Below are 27764 nucleotides of genomic sequence, written 5' to 3' on the forward strand. Positions count from 1 at the left end.
CTCGTGATACGAACAAGCACTCGCCCCAGTTGTACGGACGACCTAGCTAGCGACTAGATGTACGAAGCCTTTCTCTCTCATTAGCCGAGAGACAGAATAGCCTTCAGCTAAGTTAATGGCTACGAACTAGCAAGGCGCCATTAGCCTTACAGTGATTGTAATTAAAGTCTCCTGTGTATAGTCAAGAGCAATGTACCACAATGATTGATTAAAGATAAGTATTAATCCAGCTACGTACTTTTCTTCATAGCATTAATTACGTAGCCTGTTCCAGTACTTCACGCCCGTCTGCGTTACTCTAGCGTGCATTTTCATCCATCTCTAACTACAAGGTGTTGGCCCAGCTGCCGACACATCACTATCAATGTCAAAGAGTTGCAAGCCTTTCTCAGAAAGATTGCGTACTACCATAAATTTCTTCATGGTGCAGCCACATTTGTCCGCCCACTTCATGCTTTCTTATATAAAGATGTTCCTTCCCACTGGTCACCCACCTGTGACCGTGATTTTACTCTACTGAGGTCAGTTTACACTCGCCACCTTGTTTGGTTACCTTCCAGCCAAGCCAATACCTTGTTTTGGCCCCACACACCTCCCAATATGAGCTTTCTTGTGTCGGTGTGTCCACCTGCCGTGTGATAGTGAAATTGTTTCCCCGACGCGACATAGCAACTCTGTCCTACGAGGAAATTTTGTCTGCTTTAGGTGCCTATTTCAAAGAAACAGTTAATGTGGTTGCAAAACGGTATACGTTTTTTTGTACAAAACGTACGGCCGGTCAAACTAATAGGGAGTGGGTAGCAACATTGCAAGGACTTACTAGGGACTGTGCCTTTGACTGTGACTGTGGTCTTTCTTATTCAGATACAATGGTACGTGATGCAATTGCACAGAACGTTTCTGATGTTCGCATACGGGAGCAAATTTTGAAACTAGTTAATCCCTCCCTTCAACAAGTGATAGACATATTGGATAGACAAGACACACTTGACTGTGCTCAGGAATCTTTTGAAACTTCGCCAGCAGTGTGTAACATTAACCGGCCCGCCGGGCGAGCTGCGCGGCCCGGTCAACTGCCATCGCGCAAACAAACGCAGCTGCCGCCGCGCTATAAGCCACGTGTGCCGCGCCAGCCCACAAATGCAGTGAAATCATGCCCGCGGTGTGCTACTAGACATTCGCGTGAACATTGCCTGTCACGCCAAGCTATTTGCTTTTTCTGTAGTAGGAAAGGACATGTTCAAAGTGTTTGCCAGAAAAAGCTCCGATCAGACAATCACAATCATTCCAGGCCCTTTGCTTCGCACCGGAATCGAACCAAGGACACTCAGGCTCGTGGACCTTCGCCCATGGACATTCATGTAGTTAATTCCGATTCGTCCAGTGACACTTTCTCTAACAGTGACTGTGTTCGTCCCACACAAACTGTGCGTCGACATCGCCGGAAATCACGTCAATTAGCAAGTGATTCTGTACCAGTGTCTGTTCAAATTGCACAAAACAGTCGCTCTTGTCGTCAGCAGGACAATAGACTTTTTGTGGACTTAGACTTTGAAGGCAAAGTGATACCATTCCAGCTCGATACCGGAGCTGCAGTTTCATTGCTCAATCACGACACGTACAAACAACTGGGCGCACCTCCGTTGCGTGCCGCAAATGTTCAGTTAAAAAGTTATTCCGGACAGACAATTCCTGTGTTAGGACAGTGCACTCTTTTTGCAACATATAAAGGACAAACAAAACTTGTGTCGTTTTACGTTCTTCGTTCTTCTACTGCAGTGAACTTGTTTGGCTTAGATTTATTTCAGTTGTTCAACATGTCTATTGTAAATCAGGTCCTATCAGTGACTCAAACTGTGCCTTCAGACAGTGTTTCTCGTCTGTGTGACGAATTTGCAGACATTTTTGCACCGGGCTTAGGTTGCGCTAAAAACTATGAAGCACATTTGGAACTGAAGGTCAACGCGCAACCGAAATTTTTCAGAGCGCGCAATGTTCCCCACGCATTGCGTGATGAGGTCGCAAGAACATTAAACGATCTAGAATCACAGGGTGTAATTGAACGTGTGCAAGCTTCTCTCTGGGCCTCACCCTTAGTAATTTTGCCAAAACCTTCCGGAAAACTGAGACTTTGCGTGGACTTCAAGGCCACAGTGAATCCACAACTAGTGACTGCTACTTTTCCTTTGCCCCGCCCGGAAGATCTTTTTGCTAAACTGTGCCCGGGAAAATATTTTTCAAAGTTGGATCTAGCCGATGCGTACTTGCAAATACCTGTGGACGACGAATCCCAGCGTGTATTGGTGGTTAACACGCATCTTGGATTGTACAGGTTCAAAAGACTGCCGTTCGGGTGTGCATCCGCCCCTGCATTGTTTCAGCAATTTTTACAAACTATTTGTGCGTCGGTCCCTACTGCAGCAAACTATCTGGACGATATAGTGATCTCCGGACAGACAGAAGAAGATCATCTTGCGAACCTAATAACGTTATTTCAGGTCTTGCGACAAAATGGTCTTCGCTTGAGGAAGGACAAATGTGTGTTTTTTGCTCGTGACTTACCATACCTGGGCCATGTCATCAATGCCCAAGGCATACATCCGAGTCCAGAGCACCTCCGTGCCATACAAGATTTACCTTCCCCTCGCAGTGTGAAACAGCTACAGAGTGTGTTGGGTAAAATTAACTATTATCACAAATATATGCGCAATGCCTCTTCCATTTCCGCTCCGCTTCATCGCTTACGCCGTAAAGGTGTTCCGTTCGTCTGGACGACGGAATGCGAACGCGCCTTTCGCCAGTTGAAATCGGCGTTGCTTTCTAATACTTGCCTCACGCCTTTCGATCCCCAGAAACCCCTTTTGTTGATGGTAGATGCATCGGATTTCGGGATCGGTGCTGTCCTTGCGCACAAAGTTGGCTCGCATGATCGCCCTATTGCCTTTGCGTCCAAATTGCTCTCGTCTGCGCAAAGAAATTATTCCCAGATAGAGAAAGAAGCTTTGGCTCTCGTGTTTGGTGTTACTAAGTTCCATGATTTCTTGTATGGTCGTCATTTTACCATCATCACAGACCACAAACCTTTGACATCGCTTTTTCATCCGAACAAGCCTGTACCTCCGCGTACAGCGCAGAAATTCATTCGCTGGTCTATTTTCCTCTCGCAGTACCGCTACGATATCTTGTATCGGTCCACTGCTAAGCACGGAAACGCTGATGCGTTGTCCCGTTTGCCTGTTGCTGAGGATAAAGCATTCGATTCTTCCGAACTTGCTTGCATGTTCATTGATTCGGAAACCGATGAAGTGGTCGAATCGTTTCCGATTGATTTTCGTCGTGTCGCTACAGCCACAGCTGCTGACCCTGTCCTTGCTACTGTTTTACGTTTTGTTGCTACGCAATGGCCTTGGTCAAAGTCTCGGATCGAGGATCCGTTGGTTCGCCGATTTTTTGCTCACAAGGAGAGACTTTTTGTTCGACGTGGTGTTTTGTTGTTGCGTTCTGATAATGATCAGTCCAGAGTCGTGGTCCCACGTTCGTTACAGTCCTCTGTTTTACGGCTTCTTCACCAAGGACATTGGGGTATAGTGTGAACGAAACAACTTGCTCGTCAGCACTGTACTTGGTTCGGAATCGATGCTGCGATTACGAATATGTGTTCTTCTTGCATGGCGTGTGCCGAACAACAATCCGCACCGCCGCGGAAAGTCTTTGCATGGCCAAAAGCCACTTCCCCTTGGCAACGCTTGCACATTGATTTTGCTGGTCCATTCTGGAATGCTCGATGGTTGGTTCTGGTCGATGCCTTCAGTAATTTTCCTTTTGTTGTCCGGATGTCTTCCACGACGTCCTCCGCCACCATCCAAGCGTTGTCTGCTATTTTTTGCATTGAAGGTCTTCCGCAGACTATTGTTTCCGACAATGGCCCACAATTCATGTCCGCAGAATTTCAGTCATTCTGCCAGGCCAATGGTATTCAACATCTGATATCCGCGCCGTTTTCGCCTCAGTCAAACGGTGCCGCTGAACGATTGGTCCGGACTTTCAAGTCACAGATGTTAAAGTTGAAAGAGTCGCATTCTCGGGAGGACGCGTTGTTGCTCTTTTTGTCCTCGTATCGCTCTCAGCCCCGAAATGGTCGCTCGTCGGCTGAGTTGCTCCATGGTCGTCCTCATCGCACCTTGATGTCTTTGCTGCATCCGCCGCATCAGGTTCCTTTGCAGCGGCAGACTCCTGCTTTTGCCCCAGGCGACGTTGTATTTTATCGCACCTATCGAGGTTCACGGCGTTGGCTCGCAGGGCGCATTCTTCGCTGCCTCGGCCGCGCGATGTATTTGGTTTTGGGGGTCTCTGGTGAGGTGCGTCGGCATCTCAATCAGCTGCGCCTCTGTCGTCGCACGCGTTCTGCCGCTCCCCGTCTGCTTTCAGCGACGGTGCCGTCCGGTCAGCGCCCTGGGGACCCATCTACTGGCTCGCCTCATCCCCAGGTGTTACCGACGATGCCTTCCATTTTGCCCCATGGCGACGCGCAGCCGCCGCAGCAGCCGCCGCCGCCGCCGCCGCCGCAGCCGCCGGTCCTCCGGCCGGCGCCGCCCGCATCCGACGCTTCGCTACAGCCGCCAAGCGCCTCCCAGGGTCACGCGCCGCCGATCGCTTCCCGTGACCAGCTGTCCTCCGCCATGGAACTCCCGCCCGCTCCGGACCACATGACGTCATCGCGCGTCGGCTACCCCGACGCAATGGAGGCCGACCCTTCGGCCCCTCCTGTTTCTTTACGGGCGCATACACCGCATGTTGACGTGCACCCTGGACTAGGTTTTCAGGCGTTTCCTAGCTCCCCTCGGACCGAATGGCCGGGTGCGGGTGGCACAGCCTCGCCTGTTGTTAGGCTCCCCACCTCATCGCATACGTCAACATGGGGTCCTCCCCACGGCGGGCGGAAGCCTTATCTCACGACCGTTCGCCGATTTGCGGGGGAGGAATGTGGTGTCACCGCCAGACACCACACTTGCTAGGTGGTAGATTAAATCGGCCGCGGTCCATTTAGTACATGTCGGACCCGCGTGTCGCCACTGTGTGATCGCAGACCTAGCGCCACCACAAGGCAGGTCTCGTGATACGAACAAGCACTCGCCCCAGTTGTACGGACGACCTAGCTAGCGACTAGATGTACGAAGCCTTTCTCTCTCATTAGCCGAGAGACAGAATAGCCTTCAGCTAAGTTAATGGCTACGAACTAGCAAGGCGCCATTAGCCTTACAGTGATTGTAATTAAAGTCTCCTGTGTATAGTCAAGAGCGATGTACCACAATGATTGATTAAAGATAAGTATTAATCCAGCTACGTACTTTTCTTCATAGCATTAATTACGTAGCCTGTTCCAGTACTTCACGCCCGTCTGCGTAAGTCTAGCGTGCATTTTCATCCATCTCTAACTACAAGGTGTTGGCCTAGCTGCCGACACATCACTATCAATGTCAAAGAGTTGCAAGCCTTTCTCAGAAAGATTGCGTACTACCATAAATTTCTTCATGGTGCAGCCACATTTGTCCGCCCACTTCATGCTTTCTTATATAAAGATGTTCCTTCCCACTGGTCACCCACCTGTGACCGTGATTTTACTCTACTGAGGTCAGTTTACACTCGCCACCTTGTTTGGTTACCTTCCAGCCAAGCCAATACCTTGTTTTGGCCCCACACACCTCCCAATATGAGCTAGGGCCATTCTCACACACAAATATGCACACAGTTCCAAACGCCCTATTGTGTGCACTTCAAACTCTGAATCAAGTAGATGGAAAAAGATGCCCTTGTCATTGTGTATGCCCTCCGAAAATGTCATGTTTTCCTATATGGTTCCAAGTTTTATTTGATCCCAAACTTCTGGGTTCTTTTTCAATCTTTTGGCATCTTTATCAGTCAAAGCAGCCCATTGCCTGCAACACTGGGCTATTATTGTCACACCACAAGATACAAGCCTGACTTACAGCACGACACGCTAATGCGGATGCTCTATTACGACTTTCCCAATCCAGTATTTGATCAGGATGCACTGTTGTGATTCCATATATAGACGTTGAAGCCCAAAACAGCATGTACAGGTTTACCATTACCAGTTCTGGGATTTCAGCAGCTGTCTTGGTCAATCCTGGCTTACAGCACATTATTTAATTTCTCTACCATGGCTAGCCAGATAAACCACTGGGCCAAGTGTCAGATCCCTTGCGTAATTATTGTGCTCTCTGCCATCGCCTTTCAGTTGTTGATGGTGTATTACTGTTGGCTACTGGAAAGTCAGCACCCAGTTATGATTCCATCTACATTGCAGTGGGACATCATGCGCCTTCTCCCCCTGGACCCCTGCTGTGTTTCTTGCACAAAATTGTTGGCTCGTCACCACGTATTTTGCCTGGGTATTGAGGTCATGTACATTGTGACAGCTCATCTGCAGTGCGCCACCGTCCTGTCTTTCCTCGTGTGTCTCCCCCACAGGAAGTGTATTCATGCTGATTTTGTGTGTCCATTTGTTAACTCCTTATGGCTTATAGTAGTTAATGCTTTCTCAAAATTTCCTTGTGTGATTCTTGCCCATCCACATGCACTGTGTTTATGGTCACAGCCCTCACAATGATTTTTTCCTTAGGATTGCAGTATATGCTTGTGATGGACAATGGCCCACACTTGATATGTGAATGGAACAAGAAGTAGCCCTAATAACTGGCACAATAGGATATACACTCAGTCAAGCACTTAACAGTGGTTTGCAGAGTACAGATGTAGATTTGTGTGTCACAAATGAAATTTTAGAACAGGGCAAACAGCATGAATAATTATTTTGTGTGGACTTAACAGATTTTGAGGACTTTTTACTCAGTCTCAACAGTTGCACTAAAACCCTTGAGAAAAATTGCACTGTTACACCCCGTGTTAGTGTGCCAAAGAAAAAACAGCCTGTGCCAATGTCACACTTAATCATGATAGTGATAAGTTCCCCCCCCATGAACCATGGACCTTGCCGTTGGTGGGGAGGCTTGCGTGCCTCAACGATACAGATAGCCGTACCGTAGGAGGGGTATCTGTTGAGAGGCCAGACAAACGTGTGGTTCCTGAAGAGGGGCAGCAGCCTTTTCAGTAGTTGCAGGGGCAACAGTCTGGATGATTGACTGATCTGGCCTTGCAACACTAACCAAAACGGCCTTGCTGTTTTGGTACTGCGAATGGCTGAAAGCAAGGGGAAACTATAGCCATAATTTTTCTCAAGGGCATGCAGCTTTACTGTATGATTAAATGATGATGGTATCCTCTTGGGTAAAATATTCCGGAGGTAAAATAGTCCCCCATTCGGATCTCCGGGTGGGGACTACTCAGGAGGACGTCGTTATCAGGAGAAAGAAAACTGGCATTCTACGGATCAGAGCGTGGAATGTCAGATCCCTTAATCGGGCAGGTAGGCTAGAAAATTTTAAAAGGGAAATGGATAGGTTAAAGTTAGATATAGTGTGAATTAGTGAAGTTCGGTGGCAGGAGGAACAAGACTTCTGGTCAGGTGAATACAGGGTCATAAATACAAAATCAAATAGGGGTAATGCAGGAGTAGGTTTAATAATGAATAAAAAAATAGGAGTGAAGGTAAGATACTACAAACAGCATAGTGAACGTATTATAGTGGCGAAGATAGACACGAAGCCCATGCCTACTACAGTAGTACAAGTTTATATGTCAACTAGCTCTGCGGATGACGAAGAAATTGAAATGTATGATGAGATAAAAGAAATTAATCAGGTAGTGAAGGGAGACGAAAATTTAATAGTCATGGGTGACTGGAATTCGACAGTAGGAAAAGGGAGAGAAGGAAACACAGTAGGTGAATATGGATTAGGGCTAAGAAATGAAAGAGGAAGCCGTCTGGTAGAATTTTGCACAGAGCATAACTTAATCATAGCTAACACTTGGTTCAAGAATCATAAAAGAAGGTTGTATACATGGAAGAAACCTGGAGACACTAAAAGGTATCAGATAGATTGATTATATAATGGTAAGACAGAGATTTAGGAACCAGGTCTTAAATTGTAGGACATTTCCAGGGGCAGATGTGGACTCTGACCACAATCTATTGGTTCTGAACTGTAGATTAAAACTGAAGAAATTGCAAAAAGGTGGGAATTTAAGGAGATGGGACCTGGATAAACTGACTAAACCAGAGGTTGTACAGAGTTTCAGGGAGAGCATAAGGGAACAATTGACAGGAATTGGGGAAAGAAATACAGTAGAAGACGAATGGGTAGCTCTGAGGGTTGAAGTAGTGAAGGCAGCAGAGGATCAAGTAGGTATAAAGACGAGGGATAGTAGAAATCTTTGAGTAACAGAAGAAATATTGAATTTAATTGATGAAAGGAGAAAATATAAAAATGAAGTAAATGAAGCAGGCAAAAAGGAATACAAACGTCTCAAAAATGAGATCGACAGGAAGTGCAAAATGGCTAAGCAGGGATGGTTAGAGGACAAATGTAAGGATGTAGAGGCTTATCTCACTAGGGGTAAGATAGATACAGCCTACAGGAAAATAAAAGAGACCTTTGGAGAAAAAGAGAGCCACTTGTATGAATATCAAGAGCTCAAATGGAAACCCAGTTCTAAGCAAAGAGGGAAAAGCAGAAGGTGGAAGGAGTATATAGAGGGTCTATACAAGGGCGATGTACTTGAGGACAATATTATGGAAATGGAAGAGGATGTAGATGAAGATGACATGGGAGATACGATACTGCGTGAAGAGTTTGACAGAGACTGAAAGACGTGAGTCGAAACAAGGTCCCGGGAGTAGACAACATTCCATTAGAACTACTGACGGCCTTGGGACAGCCAGTCCTGACAAAACTCTACCATTTGGTGAGCAAGATGTATGAGACAGGCGAAATACCCTCAGACTTCAAGAAGAATATAATAATTCCAAGCCCAAAGAAAGCAGGTGCTGACAGATGTGAAAATTACCGAACTATCAGTTTAATAAGTCACAGCTGCAAAATACTAACGCGAATTCTTTACAGACGAATGGAAAAACTGGTAGAAGCTGACCTCGGGGAAGATCAGTTTGGATTCCGTAGAAATATCAGAACACGTGAGGCAATACTGACCCTACGACTTATCTTAGAAGCTAGATTAAGGAAAGGCAAACCTACGTTTCTAGCATTTGTAGACTTAGAGACTGGAATACTCTCTTTCAAATTCTAAAGGTGGCAGGGGTAAAACACAGGGAGCGAAAGGCTATTTGCAATTTGTACAGAAACCAGATGGCAGTTATAAGAGTCGAGGGGCATGAAAGGGAAGCAGTGGTTGGGAAGGGAGTGAGACATGGTTGTAGCCTCTCCCCGATGTTATTCAATCTGTATATTGAGCAAGCAGTAAAGGAAACAAAAGAAAAATTTGGAGTAGGTATTAAACTCCATCGAGAAGAAATAGAAACTTTGAGGTTCGCCGATGACAATGTAATTCTGTCAGAGACAGCAAAGGACTTGGAAGAGCAGCTGAACGGAATGGACAGTGTCTTGAATGGAGGATATAAGATGAACATCAACAAAAGCAAAACGAGGATAATGGAATGTAGTCGAATTAAGTTGGGTGATGCTGAGGGAATTACATTAGGAAATGAGACACTTAAAGTAGTTTTGCTATTTGGGGAGCAAAATAACTGATGATGGTCGAAGTAGAGAAAATTTAAAATGTAGACTGGCAATTGCAAGGAAAGCGTTTCTGAAGAAGAGAAATTTGTTAACATTAAGTATAGATTTAAGTGTCAGGAAGTCGTTTCTGAAAGTATTTGTATGGAGTGTAGCCATGTATGGAAGTGAAACATGGACAATAAATAGTTTGGAAAAGAAGAGAATAGAAGCTTTTGAAATGTGGTGCTACAGAAGAATGTTGAAGATTAGGTGGGTAGATCACGTAACTAATGAGGAGGTATTGAACAGGATTGGGGAGAAGAGAAGTTTGTGGCACAACTTGACTAGAAGAAGGGATCGGTTGGTAGGACATGTCCTGAGGCATCAAGGGATCACAAATTTAGCATTGGAGGGCAGTGTGGAGGGTAAAAATCGTAGAGGGAGACCAAGAGATGAATACACTAAGCAGATTCAGAAGGATGTAGGTTGCAGTAGGTGCTGGGAGATGAAGGAGCTTGCACAGGATAGATAGCATGGAGAGCTGCATCAAACCAGTCTCAGGACTGAAGACCACAACAACAACAGTGATAAGTTAAAAACTTAAATAGGAGTGAGTGAAAGAAATGCATATTCTCAAAATTGTCCTTAGCCGCCATGTGGGAATAAGGAGGAGCAATGTGTGTTACTGTAACGAACATATCTGAGGCACCATTCTCTGACTTATAATACTGTGCCATTTCTATCTCTTTTGTTTTCCATTTTCTGCAAATAATTTTCAACAACTTATGAAAAATTCGACAGAATAAGTTTGGAAGTAGGCAAACTAATAGGAAAACAAGTAAGACCAATATAAGTTAATGAAGAAGAAAAATTCTATATATTAACAGTGAAGACATAGAGTCTTTTGCTAATTTCTGTATTCAGGGCAACCAAAGACTATGACTGGATGGCCAGAAGAAGAAGTAAACAGAAGATTACAAATAGCCTGCAGTGCTTATGATAAACTAAACACTTATCTAAACAAAGATCCAAATTTGCTTGAAACAAAAAGCTTTGACTTGTAGCTGTGAAGCATGAATTTTTAATGCAAAATCTGTTTTACAACTGAAGGTCACTCCGCAAGCAGTAGATTGGTGCATATTGGGGGTCTCAAGAAGAGACAGAAAACAAAGCAAATTGGCCAGGGAAGAGGCTGGGGTGCACAACGTAAATACTGTAAAGAAAGTGAAAGTGAAGTGAGCACGACATGCGGAGAAGTCTCAGGGAAAGACTACATCAAACAGTAGATGTCATAGGATGGTGATAAGAACTGAAGTACCAACAATAAATAAATTTGCAAAACTGTGACAAACATGTGCCATTTTATGGACAATGTACATCCGTGTGGGTATAACTGTTCCTTTCTCCTCTTTATAAGGAAACACAGAAACAGTTCTCTGAAATTACTACAGACTAAATACAGAAGAGATCAGGTGCAGATGTATGGCAGGTAAAAAACTCTTGATAGAAGTGTTTGTATGTTTGCATCTATCAGTTTCCAAATTTAACAGCCAACTTTCAGAGAACAAAATAGCATGAAAACACAGTCTCCAAAATCGAAAATGGAAATTATACAATTTAAAAGGCCACATTCAACATAGGATACTTTTCCATTGCTTATTTGCGGGTCTGCTCACTTACATGTGCTTATGGCCTAACGGACAAGCTTACAGCCTAACTTATAACATTTCAGCCAGATGAATGCGCTCATTCATATGAGGACTATACCTGCTGAAACAACAAATCTGACACAGTTTGAGAGACCACAGGAAGGACTGGAAACCACAGGAAGCTGAGTGAGGGGAAGACAAAAAGGTAAACAGACTCACAAAATACGAAGGCTGACTTGCCAAAAGTAAGTGGACACAACTAAAAGGAGCAACATTCCCTGCTCACAAAGTCACAATATGCAGACATGTTTTCACAATCTTAGTGGTCAGGGGTCCGAGTGCACGCTTTGATTCCACATCCTGTAAATTATGATGTTGCCAAAGCTGGTAAAATTTGTTGCTATCATAGTTCTTAAATTAATTGCATGACATCATAGCACCATAGGCAAGAGGGGACAACTGAACCCCTCCCCTCCCGACCCCGAATCTTAAGTACTGAGTTTTTAGGTAGCAAAGTTACCTTTCTATAACAAGTACTGAGTGGATAGCAATCAATTGTCTTGATCTAATAAATTTTTTATGGCACCTATACAACTTGGTTCACATGGCATGACGTCTCAAAACCAACCAACTCATTTATATTAAAAAATGACAATTTTACAGTCCTGCAAATATTCCCCACCCCTCCCTCTCTTCGTATATATTTCTGTGGATACCCGTTCATAAAACATGCACGTCTCGAACGATATATTTCTGTGAATTGCAATTTCTTGGACGTTGTATGTATATGCTGTAGTAAGTGCTAATGGAAACAAAATATTATACTGGAACGTTATATATTTTTTATTTTTATTAATAATAATAATAATAATATTGAAATAGCCATAAGTGGCACGCTGAAAGTGGGGATGTCTGAAAACGATATTTCAATAAGAAAGTGAGACAACCACTCCCCCATCAACCCAAAAAGCGAACCATGGGTCCCCGTCGGGAGTAGATGCCAACGAGAGGTAGTTCCAGGAATTTTCTTTTCTTTTTATTCTCCGCGCTGAATCCCCTCGTGTCACTGACGGAAATCCTGAGACGTCCGTTTTTAAGTTTACATTAACAGATTAAATTAACTAAATTTATGATGTCTGTAACCTGTAGTAAGTATTGCAGCTATCGCCGAAGGACAGCCACAGCCTCTTGATTGTGCGTGAACTCCAGTACCGGCAACCACCACGCAACAAGGCACCGCACACGTGTTTACAAAACACTGCAGCACCATACTACGGGTTACGGGAGGTGAGCATTTGTTTAGTTGCTTGGATCCTATTAGCCATTAGTCGTGTAAACAGTAGATGTGTTCCATTCCGCTTGTCAGCGCGGGTAGTTTCTTAATTAGTACTGGATCAAGCATGTTGCAGCTAGCGTACGCTGACTGGTGGTGGCAAACATGCATAATCATCATCATCATCATCAATTGGTGTTAATCAAGTGGTTAACAGCAACGCTGAAATGCTGAAGGGACATGGTGCAAAGCCGAAAAAGCTCTATAATGTTCGTCACGACGTCGTTAAAAACCAAGTCAATCCGGTATACCGGCATCACAATAAGTCAATATACCGATGCATGAACCCCTAATATGATATGGTGCCGTTTTTACCGAGTTTGACTTTACTGCAGCGACATATTCCGTAACTTCCTTTACTGGAAATAATCCACTGAATTTCAAAGGCTGTAAATCTAGACGAAAGAATAACTTTGAATTCGGTACCGGTACTGTTCATTAAAAGTAGGCAATTTGATTCAATACGGGATTAAACTACACATCTACTCTGAAAAAATAGTTTTGATCATCTGCCTAACGACATAAGAGTGAATAATTGACATCCAAGTTGACTTTAAACGCTACCAGCAAATGAAAATGTTACCTTTGACAACTACTGCTAACCCAAAGATGAATTTTTTTTATAAATCTGTGGCATGTCCAATTTTTAAAGAATAGCCTTCAACTGGATCGTTCCGTAACATTACATTCTGTGAAGCCGTAACTGTGTAATTCGTGTCCTCTAAATATAGGTTGATAGCCTGTATGCCATTTTACTTTGGAAAGCTTTATATAAGAGAGGATTTCGATACATTAGATTTGCCATGTCTTACGAATTTTCCGCAAAATACCGCCTTATTACTTGCTTTATAGCTGCACTACATTTTGTTCTGCGTATTTTAAGTTTTCTGGTAACATTACTGTGTGTAAACTTACTCTTGCACAAATCAGTTAAGTGATGACATGACATGGTCGGACAATGGGTGGAAACAAATAATGCAATGGAACCATTAGCTTGATTCACTTCTGAATACTCTTTCATGGTTTTGAAAGGTATTTTTGTTCGTTGACAATGGTGCTGCCGCCACCCCGGTTTTTTCTTTTCTTTTTTTTCGTCACTGTTGCTTATTATTGCGCAGAACACACTAACAAAATATTACGGCAAAGTTTACAGTGTGCTCTTGTGTCATCGCCTTGAATTCTTACTAGCCAGCCTGCAAATTTACTATCGTGTAGTGATTCAGCACGAAATTTCTGGGTATACTGTCCCTTTACAAATGTTTAGCACTAAAACGACAGCAACTGATTTAAGGAACATCGGCACAACGGCTATGTACTGTGCATGCAATTGCAGATTTATTAACACTAGAACACATAACAAAACGGGTGCATAACAATACGGCCTCAAAACAACACTGAAACGAAGCCAAAATACCGTGTATTATAAATGTTCAGGTTATATGAATTTAAGAGCTACAAGACTTTAGCAAATTAAGTAGTCTTTTTTGCTGTATGCAGAATGGATCAAGTGATTTAAAAAAATAATTTTACCATAAACCAACACAATCTTTTAAAGTCCACCATAATTCACACTAGCCAGTAGATGCAAAATTTACACACTAGACAGGTACTCAAAACCAACAAATTTAGTGGGAAAAATCAATAACTTCACAATACTAATACAGCGACCCACACCACACCGGCCGAAAGATCAACGAACTCAACTAGTAAAATGTCACAAACTCGACTAATGGTGTTTGTATGAATTAAAGTAAGTACATACAAAATAATCAGATAGATGTACCCGCTAAACGTTGAGTCGACAATGAAAAGTCACCGACATTGTTCCCAGGTAATACTGGCTCGTTTTCTCAATTCTACCTCTTCTTTCTTCCTTTTCAGTAAAACAAACAAACGAATATCCCCTTGTCAACGTTTCGATGTCATTTTTTTTAAAATCTGACAAATACAAACGAAAGCACGCCTTGATTACAATTAAAAACCACTTGAACAGCTCGGTTCCGAACGGTTGGCGCGCGATTTAAAAACTAGTCACATAAGCACCGTCTTGGAGAAATGTAAAATTTGAAAACATACTACACCTACTTTAAATGGATTACGTAACAAGTGATGAAAATTGTACTGTTGGTGGTATAGTACTAAGGCAGTAGGATGATATCAAGTTTAATTTGAGATTTGTCACGGGTGGGCCCTGATGTTTTTTTTGGGGGGGGGGGGCTTCAGCCTCTTAGCCCTGTCTCCCCCCCCCCCCGCCCCCTTGTGTTCGCTACTGATGATCCTGCTAAATATCGACGTTAATGATATGGGCCTGTAATTTAGTGGATTACTCCTACTACATTTCTTGAATATTGGTGACACTCGTGCAACTTTCCAGTCTTTGGGTACGGATCTTTCGTCGAGCGAGCGGTTGTATATGATTGTTAAGTATGGAGTTATCGCATCAGCATACTCTGAAAGGAACCTAACTTATGTACTTCACAATAAAGGATGGCAGCCAAAAACAGTTGCAGGATAGAATTTTTTTATTAAAATTCTTGACCAAGGTTTCGGTACATATAAATATACCTTCATCAGAAGTAAAACTTCTAAAATTACATCATGCACTGGAGAATAATAAAACAATTATGCCAAAAGGCGTCGTCAATAATTAAAATATCATCTCCATTTGTACAAAATGTGTAATGGGCATAGGATCAAAGCGAACAATGTTACTTCGCTTATGAACTGTTCATAGGCGAAGTAACATTGTTAAACTGTTCGCTTTGATCCTGTGCCCATTACACATGTTGTACAAATGGAGATGATATTTTAATTATTGACGACGCCTTTTGGCATAATTGTTTTATTATTCTCCAGTGCATGATGTAATTTTAGAAGTTTTACTTCTGATGAAGGTATATTTATATGTACCGAAACCTTGGTCAAGAATTTTAATAAAAAAATTCTATCCTGCAACTGTTTTTGGCTGCCATCCTTTATTGTGAAGAATTTTAACAGTTGCTGCTGCAGCCATGTTTAAAATCTTGTAACTTATGTACAGTCTGGACCAGAAGACATGCTTTTATTAAGAAAAAAAACACGCTTCTATGCTACGCAGAGCAAAGCTTAAATTCAGGTTTGTAACGGGACACCCTCCTCTAGCATCTCTTTTCCTGAACAGTAGTCGATACCAGTTTAATTTTCGAATTTTGGACACGTCGGTATTAGTTGCTTTTCTGAAAACTCATCTAAATTTTACACACAGTATGTTATATTTTAAGCTAAAATTTATGAAAATGAATTACTTTATAAAACGTTTTAGTCTTGATGTTATAATCGATAAGTACTAGTTCTGAATGTACAGTTAAAATTATTTCTTTAGAAACATTTGAAATTACTAACTATTGGCACACTTGAAATTGTTATCTTTAATTACGCAATACTGTACTGGTTACTATGTTTATTACTGGATTCATTTATGAAATAATAATCTAAAGTAATACTGTAACAGAAACTAATGTAAATTCATTTGTTAAGAAAAATTGTAAATCCTTTGGAATATGGCTATTTCCACAAAGTGTGAGAGCATACCTCTGATGTGATCGGACATATTTTTGTGCGAACAGTGTAATTTCGACTTTTGTCGATGTGTAAAATCAAGAGACTGTATGATATACCAGAATGTGACAAAACAGATTCACGTAAAATCAAAAATTCCGCAACAACAACCTTAAAACTTAATTAATTCAATTCAACCCATGAGGACCGAAAATGTGATAATTTCAGCTTCAAGAATCAGATCCCTAGGCAAAAAGAACTGGAGGCAACTCAACATGACAAGCTAAGTAAACTAGAAAGTTTATTGTATCTTCGCTCCACTCAATTTTTTCATTAAAGACTTTGCTTACTGTGGACAATAGATGCAAGGAGGAAGGAGGAGCCGGGTTACAGGTTCTACAAAAGGAAAAACTTGTCTCTCTTGGATCAGATTTGGCACTATATTGTGCACTTCAGCTTCTCTTTCCTCCGATTTAATTCTCGTACATATATTTTTTTTCTACAGCTTGTAACTGAGCCCTGAACCACTCTTCTCACTGGTTCTTCCATCTGTGAAGCATTGTAAAGTGAAACTTCCTGGAAGATTAAAACTGTGTGCCGGACCAAGACTCGAACTCGGGGCCTTTGCCCTTCGCGGACAAGTGCTCTACCAACTGAGCTACCCAAGCACGACTCACGCGCCGTCCTCGCAGCCGTACTTCTGCCAGTACCTCGTCTCCTACCTTCCAAACTTCACAGAAGCTTTCCTGCGAACCTTGCAGAACCAGCACTCCTGAAAGAAAGTGTCTCGGTCCGGCACACTGTTTTAATCTGCCAGGAGTTTCATATCAACGCACACTCCGCTGCAGATGAAAATCTCATTCTGGCATTGTAAAGTGATTCACTTAAATATGATATACACATCTGGGGCTGTATTTTGTTTAAAGTAGGTGTGGTATGGGACAGAATGAACTTCTCCATGCCACCCAGCATGGATTACGAAAACATTGGTTATGCGAAACTCAAGTCTCATGTTACACCCTAAAAGCCATCGATCAAGGCAGTCAGGTAGATCACGAATTTCTCCATGTCCGAAAAGCATTTGTCTCAGCACTATGTCCACGCTTATAATCGAAAGTACAAAGTGAACGCAGTGTGTTATCGTGGATGCGGAGTCATCGACAGAAGTAGAAGTAACTTCTAGCGTGCTCTTGTCTGTTAGGACCCTCGTTGTTCATGTTTTATATTAATGACGTGGCAGACAATATTAATTTAGGTTGGTGCACAAGTTCGTAGGCTTTTTGTTTTGCTTGTTGGTATTCAGTTTGCTATGCGTTTATTTATCGGCTGTCATTTCTTATTTGTAGTTCACTGTTGCTATTTGAGTTTACATTTGGAGATAGTGAGTGGAGCTTTGGACGTGACATTAGTGACTCTCCTCGTTCAGGAAGATTTTCAAGGTTTAATGAAAATCGTTTAAACGCATTGATCCACAATGGTCCACGTCAGTGTACTTGAGAACTGGCAACTGCGATGAACTGTGACATTCCACCATTGCGCGACATTTGTACGCAATGTGGAAGTTCAAAAATCGGGTGTATATACTCATACCGCATGCTCTAAACCAAAAATCACAAAAATCTATGGGTGGCAATATGTGCACCTCTGCTTGCTCGTCATCAATTAGCTCGTGAACAACAACGATCATTCCTACCCTGTATCGTTACTGGTGATGAGAATTGGTGTCTTAAGTACAAGAAAGGAATAGATGAGGCCAAAAAAAACAGAGCAAGTTTCCCGCGCCCGGGTTCGATTCCCGGCGGGGTCAGGGATTTTCTCTGCCTCGTGATGACTGGGTGTTGTGTGATGTCCTTAGGTTTAAGTAGTTCTAAGTTCTAGGGGACTGATGACCATAGATGTTAAGTCCCATAGTGCTCAGAGCCATTTGAACCATTTTTGAAAGCAGAGCAAGTCCCTGTACATGACCTGTGGGCATCCACAAAAGATAGTGTTATGGATCTGGTGGAACAGCGACTGTGTGGTGTACTGCGAACTGCTTCCCCGAAATGTAACCATCACTGCTGGTATTTATTGCCAACAAATGAGAAGTCTTGTAGACGCTGTCCAAGAATAACGACCAGGAAGACTGCGAGAAAGAATGCTGCTCCACGATAACGTCCTCGCATTCTGCTCGACTGACAAAAAACGCTAAACAGGAGTTGGGTTGGGAAGTCATTCTGCACCCATCTTATTCATCTGATCTTGTCTCCTTAGATTTTCACTTTTCCGGTCTCTATCGAATAACATTCAAGGAACTTCCTGTCCGGATGAAGACGCGCACCGAACACGGCTCGGCGAGTTCTTCGCCTCAAAACCGCGTAATTTCTACAGTCGCGGAATCGATAAGTTACCCAGCGTTGGCAGACTGTTGTAAATACCGAAGGAGAATATATTACTGATGACTAATGTCTCTGTTACGTGTATCTTTTGTGTTTATAAACTTATGAAAAAACGCTACGAACTTCGTTTCGCAGATGATGCAGTTTCTTAATAATGAAGTTCTGACCGGGGAAAAAAAAATACCTGTACAAATCAGTAATTAAAACTTCCGGGCTAAGAGGCCGTGGTCCAATAGTAGAAATACTTCTCCCTGACGTTTCGTTGCCAGCTGCGGGCAACATCGTCTGAGGTGAGAGTACGACTGGCTGCTAGGCCGTGGAGGTCCTGTTTATATAGAGCGCGTAGAGGGCGCCACCACTCGTCACGTGTTGTCAACAGTAAAACTATCTCTGGCTGGCGTCATTACTCTCGATCGAAGGTAATCGATTGTCACATCTTTGGTACAAAGTCGATCGCCATATCTTATCTAACTTCAAGCCTTCTTCTTTCCTGTTAAAATTATTGTGGTGTTTAAAAAATCTCTGCAGCCTCTCTATACATACGTGCATAATAATGCGATGTCTTAGCTAGCACGCTCGTCTCACTAAATTTTATTTCATGGTCACCCGTTTCAAAAACATGTTCCGCTACAGCCGATTTGTCCGTGTCCCAGTCGACAGTTCCTTTTGCGTTCAGTTAGGCGAGTATTTATACTTCTTTTTGTGGTTCCAATGTTGTGTATAAAATTCCGTGTAGTTGTGGGAAGGTTTACATTGGAGAAGATTACAAGTGGTATAAGCGTTTCAAAGATGATCGAGAAGACGTTTGAGGACGACGACCGTCGTAGATATCCTATCACATCAGTTACGGACGACAATGGGGAAGAAGTAAAGAAAATGGTTTTGGAAAATCGCCGATCACCGTCAGAGAGGTTGCTGATGATGTCGGCAAATCCTTTGGCTCATACTAAGCAATTGTTTTGGGAATGAAAGTGTAGCAACGAAGTTTGCTCAGAAACTGTTGAATTTGAACCAGAAACGACGTCGCGTACACATCTGCCAGGAAATGCTGAATGGACAACGATCCAGAACTCCTAGAAAGGTTATAACAGGTGACGAAACATGATTATACGGGTATGACGTCGAAACCAAGGCGCAGTCGTTCTAATGGAAACTGTCTAAAGAGCCAAGACCGAAAATAAATTCGACAAGTTCGATCACATATGAAGCTTCTTTTCATTGTTTCCCGTGATTACAGTGGGTCGTACGGCTAATAAGAAATAGTACCTGGAATTTATGCGCAGTCTGCGTGAAGCAATCCGAAGAAAACGGCGAGAATTGTGGCAAAGCCGCTCGTGGGAACTGCACCACGATGATTCTCCCGCTCACATCTCAATGCTTGTTCGTGATTTTTCGGCAAAAAATAAATGGTTCAAATGGCTCTGAGCACTATGGGACTTAACATCTGAAGTCATCAGTCCCCTAGAACTCAGAACTACTTAAACCAAACTAACCTAAGGACATCACACACATCCATGCCCGAGGCAGGATCCGAACCTGCGACCGTAGCAGTCGCGCGGTTCCGGACTGAAGCGTCTAGAACCACTCGGCCACCGCGGCCGGCAGGCAAAAAATAAAACTTACGTTGCGTCAGCCAAAGTATTCGCCGGCCATGGTTCCCCGCGACTTCCTTCCATTCCCGAGACTTCAGAGACCATGAAAGTGCGCATTTCCCTTCACTGATAAGATAAAAACAGACTAGATGATGGAGCTAAATGCCACAACGAAAACTGAGTTTCAGAAATGATCGAAGATTGGAAAAAAACGCTGATACAAGTGCATTACGTCTGAGGGAGATTAGTTTGGAGCGAGCATAGTTGTTGATGGTGAATAAAGACACATTCATACTGAAAAAACAAAAATTTCCAGTACTTTTTCATCACACTTAGGTGTAAAGAGCAGCTGCGCGGCATGTCGCAGGTTTGTCTGGCCCATGGGAGTGCATCAAGGGGTTTCTAAAAAACTGAACTGCTGGACACTTTAAGATAGAGGCAGACTATCTCGGTAAAGACTAGTTACAAAATTTCAAGAATCAGCTTTAAATGATGAATCTAGGAGTAGACTACTATCCCGTATGTACTGCTGCCATAGTAATCGCAAGGACAAGATTAGGCGAGCTACAACGCGCACTGAAGCCTTTAAACTATCATTCTTCCCCAACTCCGTAAGTGAATGGGAGGGGAAGAAGCCCTAAGAACTGGTACCATGGGACGTACCGTCTGCCATGCAGTTCGCAGTGGTTTGTGCGATACAGTTTTTTTTTTTTTTTTTTTTTTTTTTTTTTTTTTTGTGGTTTTAGGGCGCAAAACTTCTATGGTCATTAGCGCCCAGCCCGTGACATAGAAAACAGGAAAAAACGAAATTTAAAATCAGCAGCAATGGGAACAAAATCATAAAATTTGAGTAACTAAAGGCAGAAGGAATGCTTAAAAATCCACTATAGAAAGGGGTTGGTTGTCCCCCAAAAAAAAAAGCTTCAAATGACTGACGTCATTTCACTGTCACTAATAAACTGTAGAACGCGGTCAGCTGAGCGCGTGTCATCTGCTAAAATCGACGATAGATCAGGCGATAGCTGTAGACGGGAGCGTAACGGATTAAAATAGGGGCATTCAATTAAAAGGTGTCTGACCGTCCACAGCTGAGAGCAGTGGGGACAGAGTGGGGGAGGATCACCGCTTAAAAGATGTCGATGACTAAAAAGACAGTGCCCTATCCGGAGTCGAGCTAAAATTACCTCCTCCCGACGACGCGTTCGGGAGGAAGAGGTCCAAGCGCAATGGAGGGGCTTTCACTTCCCGCAATTTATTGTGGGGAAGTGTTGACCAATGCGCATGCCATAAATGAGCAGCTTGGCGACATAAAACGCTCCGTAGATCGGTAAACGGAAGAGACTGAATAGCTGGCCGAGGAAGAGAGACTGCAGCCTTGGCCGCTATATCGGCCGCCTCATTTCCACAGATACCAGCGTGTCCCGGGAGCCAGAGGAACGCCACTGAGACGCCCCCCAGGTGGAGCGAGCGCAGACAGTCCTGAATCCGGTGGATCAGAGGGTGAACAGGGTAAAGAGCTTGGAGACTTAGGAGAGAGCTGAGAGAATCTGAGCAGATTACGTACTGTATCCGCTGATGGCGGCGGATGTAGTGGACAGCCTGGAGAACAGCGTAAAGCTCCGCAGTATAAACCGAACACTGGTCGGGAAGCCGAAAGTTATTTGGGGTGTCGCCAACAATATAGGCACTCCCTACACCTAACGATGTTTTCGAGCCATCGGTGTAAATAAATGTGGCTTCCGTCATTTGTGCACATAGAGCAGCAAATGCCCGACGGTAAACAAGTGTAGGGGTACCATCCTTGGGAAATTGACATAGGTCTCTGAGCAAGTTGATCCGGGGACGGAGCCAAGGCGGTGCTGTACCCCAAGTTGTCAAGAAGGTTTTAGGAAAGCGGAAGGAAAGAGAATGGAGCAGTTGACGGAAGCGGACTCCCGGGGGTAGTTGGGAGGAGGAGCGGCCTGCATACCAGACATCAAAGGAGGCGTCGAAAAAAAGGTCATGCGCTGGATTAGCAGGCATGGAAGACAGATGGCTAGCATAACGACTCAGAAGGACTGCCCGCCGATTGGACAGCGGAGGTTCAGCAGTCTCAGCATAAAGGCTTTCCACAGGGCTGGTGTAAAAAGCTCCAGATACTAAACGTAATCCACGGTGGTGGATAGAGTCGAGACGCCGAAGAATAGACGGCCGAGCAGAGGAGTAGACTATGCTTCCATAATCCAATTTCGAGCGCACTAAGGCGCGATAGAGGCGGAGAAGGACCACTCGGTCCGCTCCCCAAGAGGTACCATTCAGGACACGGAGGGCGTTAAGCGAACGCAGACAGCGAGCCGAAAGATAGGAAACGTGGGAGGACCAGCACAGTTTTCTGTCAAACATAAGACCCAAGAATTTAGCGACGTCGGAAAACGGAAGGTTGACAGGACCTAGATGTAAGGAGGGCGGAAGAAACTCCTTACGTCGCCAAAAATTTACACAAACGGTCTTACTGGGTGAGAAACGGAAGCCGGTTTCGATGCTCCACGAGTGGAGGCGATCGAGACATCCTTGAAGACGTCTTTCAAGAAGGCTGGTCCGTTGAGAGCTGTAGTAGATCGCAAAATCGTCCACAAAGAGGGAGCCCGAGACATCAGGAAGGAGACAATCCATAATTGGATTAATGGCGATGGCAAACAGTACAACACTCAGCACGGAGCCCTGGGGTACCCCGTTTTCTTGGGAGAAAGTACGGGAGAGAGTAGTGTTCACCCGCACCCTAAATGTGCGCTCTGCCATAAATTCGCGAAGAAAAAGGGGCAGCCGGCCTCGAAAGCCCCAAGAGAACAGTGTGCGGAGAATGCCTGTCCTCCAACAGGTATCGTATGCTCTCTCCAGATCAAAAAATATTGCTACCGTTTGGCGTTTCCGGAGAAAATTGTTCATGATATAAGTGGAGAGAGCAACAAGATGGTCAACGGCAGAACGATGCTTTCGGAATCCGCATTGGGCTGGTGTTAAAAGACTGTGGGACTCCAGCCACCAAGCTAAACGGTAAGTCACCATACGCTCCAAAACCTTACAGACACTACTCGTGAGAGAAATGGGGCGATAGCTAGAGGGGAGATGTTTGTCCTTTCCAGGTTTCGGAACGGGAACGACAATAGCTTCCCGCCATCGCCTGGGAAAGGTACTGTCGGTCCAAATTCGATTATAAAGGCGAAGGAGGTAACGCAGGCTATGGGTTGATAAATGCAGCAACATTTGGACATGGATACCATCCGGTCCTGGGGCGGAGGAGCGAGAAGAAGAGAGTGCATGTTGGAGTTCGCGCATGGAGAAAACAGTATTGTAGCTTTCGCGATTGTGAGAGGAGAAAGCAAGATGTCGCACTTCCGCTGCACGTTTCTTCGGGAGAAACGCTGGCGGGTAATTTGAAGAGCTCGAAATCCCAGCAAAGTGCTGACCCAATGAGTTAGAAATTGCGACGGGGTCCACTAAGGTATCATGCGCGACAGTGAGCCCAGAGACCGGGGAGAAACTAGGCGCGCCTGAGAACCGTCGAAGCCGACTCCAAACTTCCGAGGAGGGAGTGAAGGCGTTAAATGAGCTAATAAAGTATTTCCAGCTTGCCTTCTTGCTATCGCGGATGACGCGACGGCATCGCGCACGGAGCTGCTTATATCGGATACAGTTGGCCAAAGTTGGATGGTGACGGAAAATGCGAAGAGCACGTCGCCGCTCACGTATTGCGTCACAGCATGCCTCGTTCCACCAAGGAACTGGAGGGCGCCGGGGCAATTCGGAGGTGCGTGGGATTGAACGTTCCGCAGCTGTGAGAATAACGTCGGTAAAATGTGTGACCTCATCGTCGACGCTGGGAAAGCGACGGTCATCGAATGTCGCTAGAGACGAAAAAAGTGTCCAATCGGCTTGGGCAAACTTCCAGCGACGCGAGCGCATATATGGCAGGTGAGGCTGCAGTCGAAGAACACATGGAAAGTGGTCACTCGAGTGTGTATCATCAAGGGCGAACCATTCGAAGCGCCGAGCTAGCGGAACAGTACCGACCGCAAGGTCCAAATGAGATAAATTTGCCGTGGAGGCAGACAAAAATGTGGGGACCCCAGTGTTGAGGCAGACTAGATCCGCTTGGTGGAAGACGTCTAGCAATAGTGAGCCACGTGGACAAGGATGTGGAGATCCCCAAAGCGGGTGGTGGGCATTGAAGTCCCCAACCAGCAAATAGGGGGGTGGAAGCTGATCAAGAAGATGAAGGAGATCAGCTCGTGCCATTGGTGTAGACGATGGAATGTATACCGTACAAAGAGAGAACGTGTATCCAGAAAGGGAAAGACGGACGGCGACAGCTTGGAAGGAAGTGTTTAAGGGGATTGGGTGATAATGGAGAGTATCATGGAGCAGAATCATGAGTCCTCCATGGGCTGGAGTGCCTTCAACAGAGGGGAGGTCATATCGGACGGACTGAAAATGAGGGAGAACAAAGCGGTCATGGGGACGCAGCTTTGTTTCCTGAAGACAGAAGATGACCGGCGAGTAGGATCGTAAGAGGATCGACAATTCCTCCCGATTGGCGCGAATGCCGCGGATATTCCAGTGGATAATGGACATAGGGTGAACAGAAAATGGAGGAACGTGACCAAGGGTGCTGTCAACTCAACGACTGCTCAGAGCTTGCGACCGACAGCATGGAATGGCATTCAGTCGAAGGCAGAAGATCCTGATCCATAGGTTGGTCAGGAGCAGCTCCTGCCACCAACGATCGGCCAGTTGACCGGCCACCAGCAGTGCGCCTCGGCGACACAGAAGATGGCCGAGGGCGATTTCCGCCAGGTGGTGCTGTAGATGGGACACGCCTTGGCGGAGAAGGAGAGGAACTGTGTTTCTTCGTAGCCTTCTTAGAAGTATGATGTTTAGATGAAGGAGGAACCGATGGTTGTGAAGTTGCGGTACGTAAAAACTCTTCACGAGAATGCTCTTTTTTCGAAGACTTGGCGTCTGACTTTTGGGCTCGAGATTTAACAGAACCCGATGAAGGGTGAGCCATAGAGTGGGCAGGCGAAAGGGGTGAGGTTGAACGGGCGATCTTTGCGCTGGCCGATCTGACGACCGTGGTACTAAAGGTGAAGTCGCAAGTCTGCGTGGCCGCCTCCTTTGTTGGTCGAGGAGAAGCAAGGACAGCGCTGTATTTACCTTTCTGAGGCACGGTGGGCTGTCGACTGGCGAGTAACTTTCGAGCAGCAAAGGTCGACACCTTTTCCTTCACTCTTATTTCCTGGATGAGTTTTTCGTCCTTAAAAACGGGGCAATCTCGAGAGGAAGCAGCGTGGTCACCCATACAGTTGATGCAGCGAGGGGATGGAGGTGGACAAGCACCCTCATGGGCATCCTTGCCACACGTAACACATTTGGCCGGATTGGAACAGGACTGGCTGGTGTGATTGAACCGCTGACATCGATAGCAACGCGTGGGGTTTGGGACATAAGGGCGAACGGAAATTATCTCATAGCCTGCTTTGATTTTTGATGGGAGTTGAACTTTGTCAAATGTCAAGAAGACAGTGCGGGTTGGAATGATGTTCGAATCAACCCTTTTCATGACCCGGTGAACAGCTGTGACGCCCTGGTCAGACAGGTAATGCTGAATTTCTTCGTCAGACAATCCATCGAGGGAGCGCGTATAAACGACTCCACGCGAGGAATTTAAGGTACGGTGCGGTTCCACCCGGACAGGGAAGGTGTGGAGCAGAGAAGTACGCAGCAATTTTTGAGCCTGGAGGGCACTGTGTGTTTCTAACAACAGGGTGCCGTTCCGTAATCTGGAACAAGACTTTACAGGACCCGCAATTGCGTCGACACCTTTCTGTATAATGAAAGGGTTGACCGTGGAAAAGTCGTGACCTTCGTCAGACCGAGAAACAACAAGGAACTGTGGCAACGATGGAAGAACAGTCTGTGGCTGAGACTCAGTGAACTTACGTTTGTGAGCAGACATAGTGGAAGGTGAGGAAACCATTGCGGAAGAATCCCCCATGATTACCGGCGTCTCCGATGGCGCGCTCCTCCCTTGTGGGGGCCCTCGCCGAGGGCACACCCGCCTTAGGTGATTGTTCACACCTCAGGTCACACCTCCCGACAAACGGACGGAGGGACCAATCGGCACTTTCGGAAGGTATCAGCTCGGGTAATCACCCCTCCCTGGGCCTGGCCGTTACCAGGGGGTACGTACGTGTCCTACCTGTCTACCCGGGGCGGGGAATTACGCGTTACCCCGTCACCGGCTACGCATGGAAGTGCGGGGGTCGGCCTTCAGACACGCACAGGGAGGAAAGAAGAGAAAGGGAAAGGAAAGAAGAGGGGGTCTCAAACGCCGTAGCGGAGAAAAGGGCAAGGAAAAGAGGGAAGGAAAAGAGAAGGACAGAGGAAGGACGAGGACTGGCAAGTGTAAGAGCAAGGAATTTGAAACAGTTTCGAGCGTCCGTCTCCGGACGTAGGCACAAACCATACTCCCAGAGGGGGAGAAAGGAAGGAAAGAGACAGAGGTGAGGGGGGGGGGGCGAAGATGGGGGACGGGGAGGGATGCGGAAAGGGAAGGGAAGGTATGCAGCCCAGAAAAGGAAGGAGGGCCACATTAGCTCGGGGTCCCGTGCTCGCTACGCACGTGTCCACAAAAGAGGTGTGGACCCCCTGGGGGGTGTGCGCGTGTGCGATACAGCTGTACTAGACTTAGGTAGAAATGGTTGTGGGGTTCACGCAAAACATGTTAGTATCCATGAAGAATTACAGGGCGTACACCAAACAAGAATTTAAACAAGGTAGTCACGATCCTGCAGTTCGAAGGAACATTGCACAGGGGATACCGTGATCATGAAGGCGGTTCCTCCAGGACGAGGCTCTTCCATTGCACTTCGGTTGGGCTGAACCCTGCGATTACCCCTAATGTGGGTAACTCGGGTGCATTGCATCGTAATTGGGAATAACGCAGGCACTGCAATGTAGTATTTATCCGCCGACACCGGGTAAGCGACTTTCAAGTAAAATGTCTGCCCTGCCGTGAGTCGTGCTCGGATAGCCTAATTGTAAGACGACCGCCTGCGATAAGCGCGAGATCTGGGTTCGAGCCCCGGTCCGACACAAATTTTCACTGTCATTCCATTATGCAGCTGATCGTCGACCATATTCGCAACACACGTTTCATGTATTTCATAATGGCTGTAGTCGCCGCAGTGCCTATTCCTTCGGACATCATGCAGAAAATACCACGTTCATGGTGTATGAAGAGTGTGGCAAGAATGCAGTTCGTTCTTGTATGGTGTGTACGACAAGATATCCTAACAGACGTCAAACATCTCGGCAACTCTTTATCATCGGCGCACAAGTCGCCCAATGTGGCGTCGACTTCCACTCGGCGGCCGAACGTACCCGGATGGGGCCTCAGCCACCGATGCCATACGAACATTTCCGTTTTCATTTCAACCAATTACTTGAAAGTGGTAGAGTAACACCTAGACAACGTAACTGAAGGAAACAGTTGGTGACAGAAGAAGGAGAAATTAATTTTCTTGCCGCTGTAGCAGCTGATACATACGTTAACTCCCGCACAATCGCACGAGTCAGAC

At 45.2% G+C, this 27764-nt stretch overlaps 1 protein-coding gene and 1 pseudogene across 1 annotated transcript in view; one reads left to right on the forward strand and one right to left on the reverse strand.

Annotated features, from left to right (window-relative positions):
* LOC124711232 (cholesterol transporter ABCA5-like) overlaps nucleotides 1-27764 on the reverse strand; it is a 359780-nt gene that overhangs the window by 311914 nt on the left and 20102 nt on the right. The gene's annotated exons all lie outside the window — the stretch shown is intronic.
* Nucleotides 26993-27103, forward strand: LOC124712780 (annotated as a pseudogene).

This window comes from Schistocerca piceifrons, chromosome 8 (genome assembly GCF_021461385.2).
Source record: "Schistocerca piceifrons isolate TAMUIC-IGC-003096 chromosome 8, iqSchPice1.1, whole genome shotgun sequence".
In the NCBI taxonomy this organism is placed as follows: Eukaryota; Metazoa; Arthropoda; class Insecta; order Orthoptera; family Acrididae; genus Schistocerca; species Schistocerca piceifrons.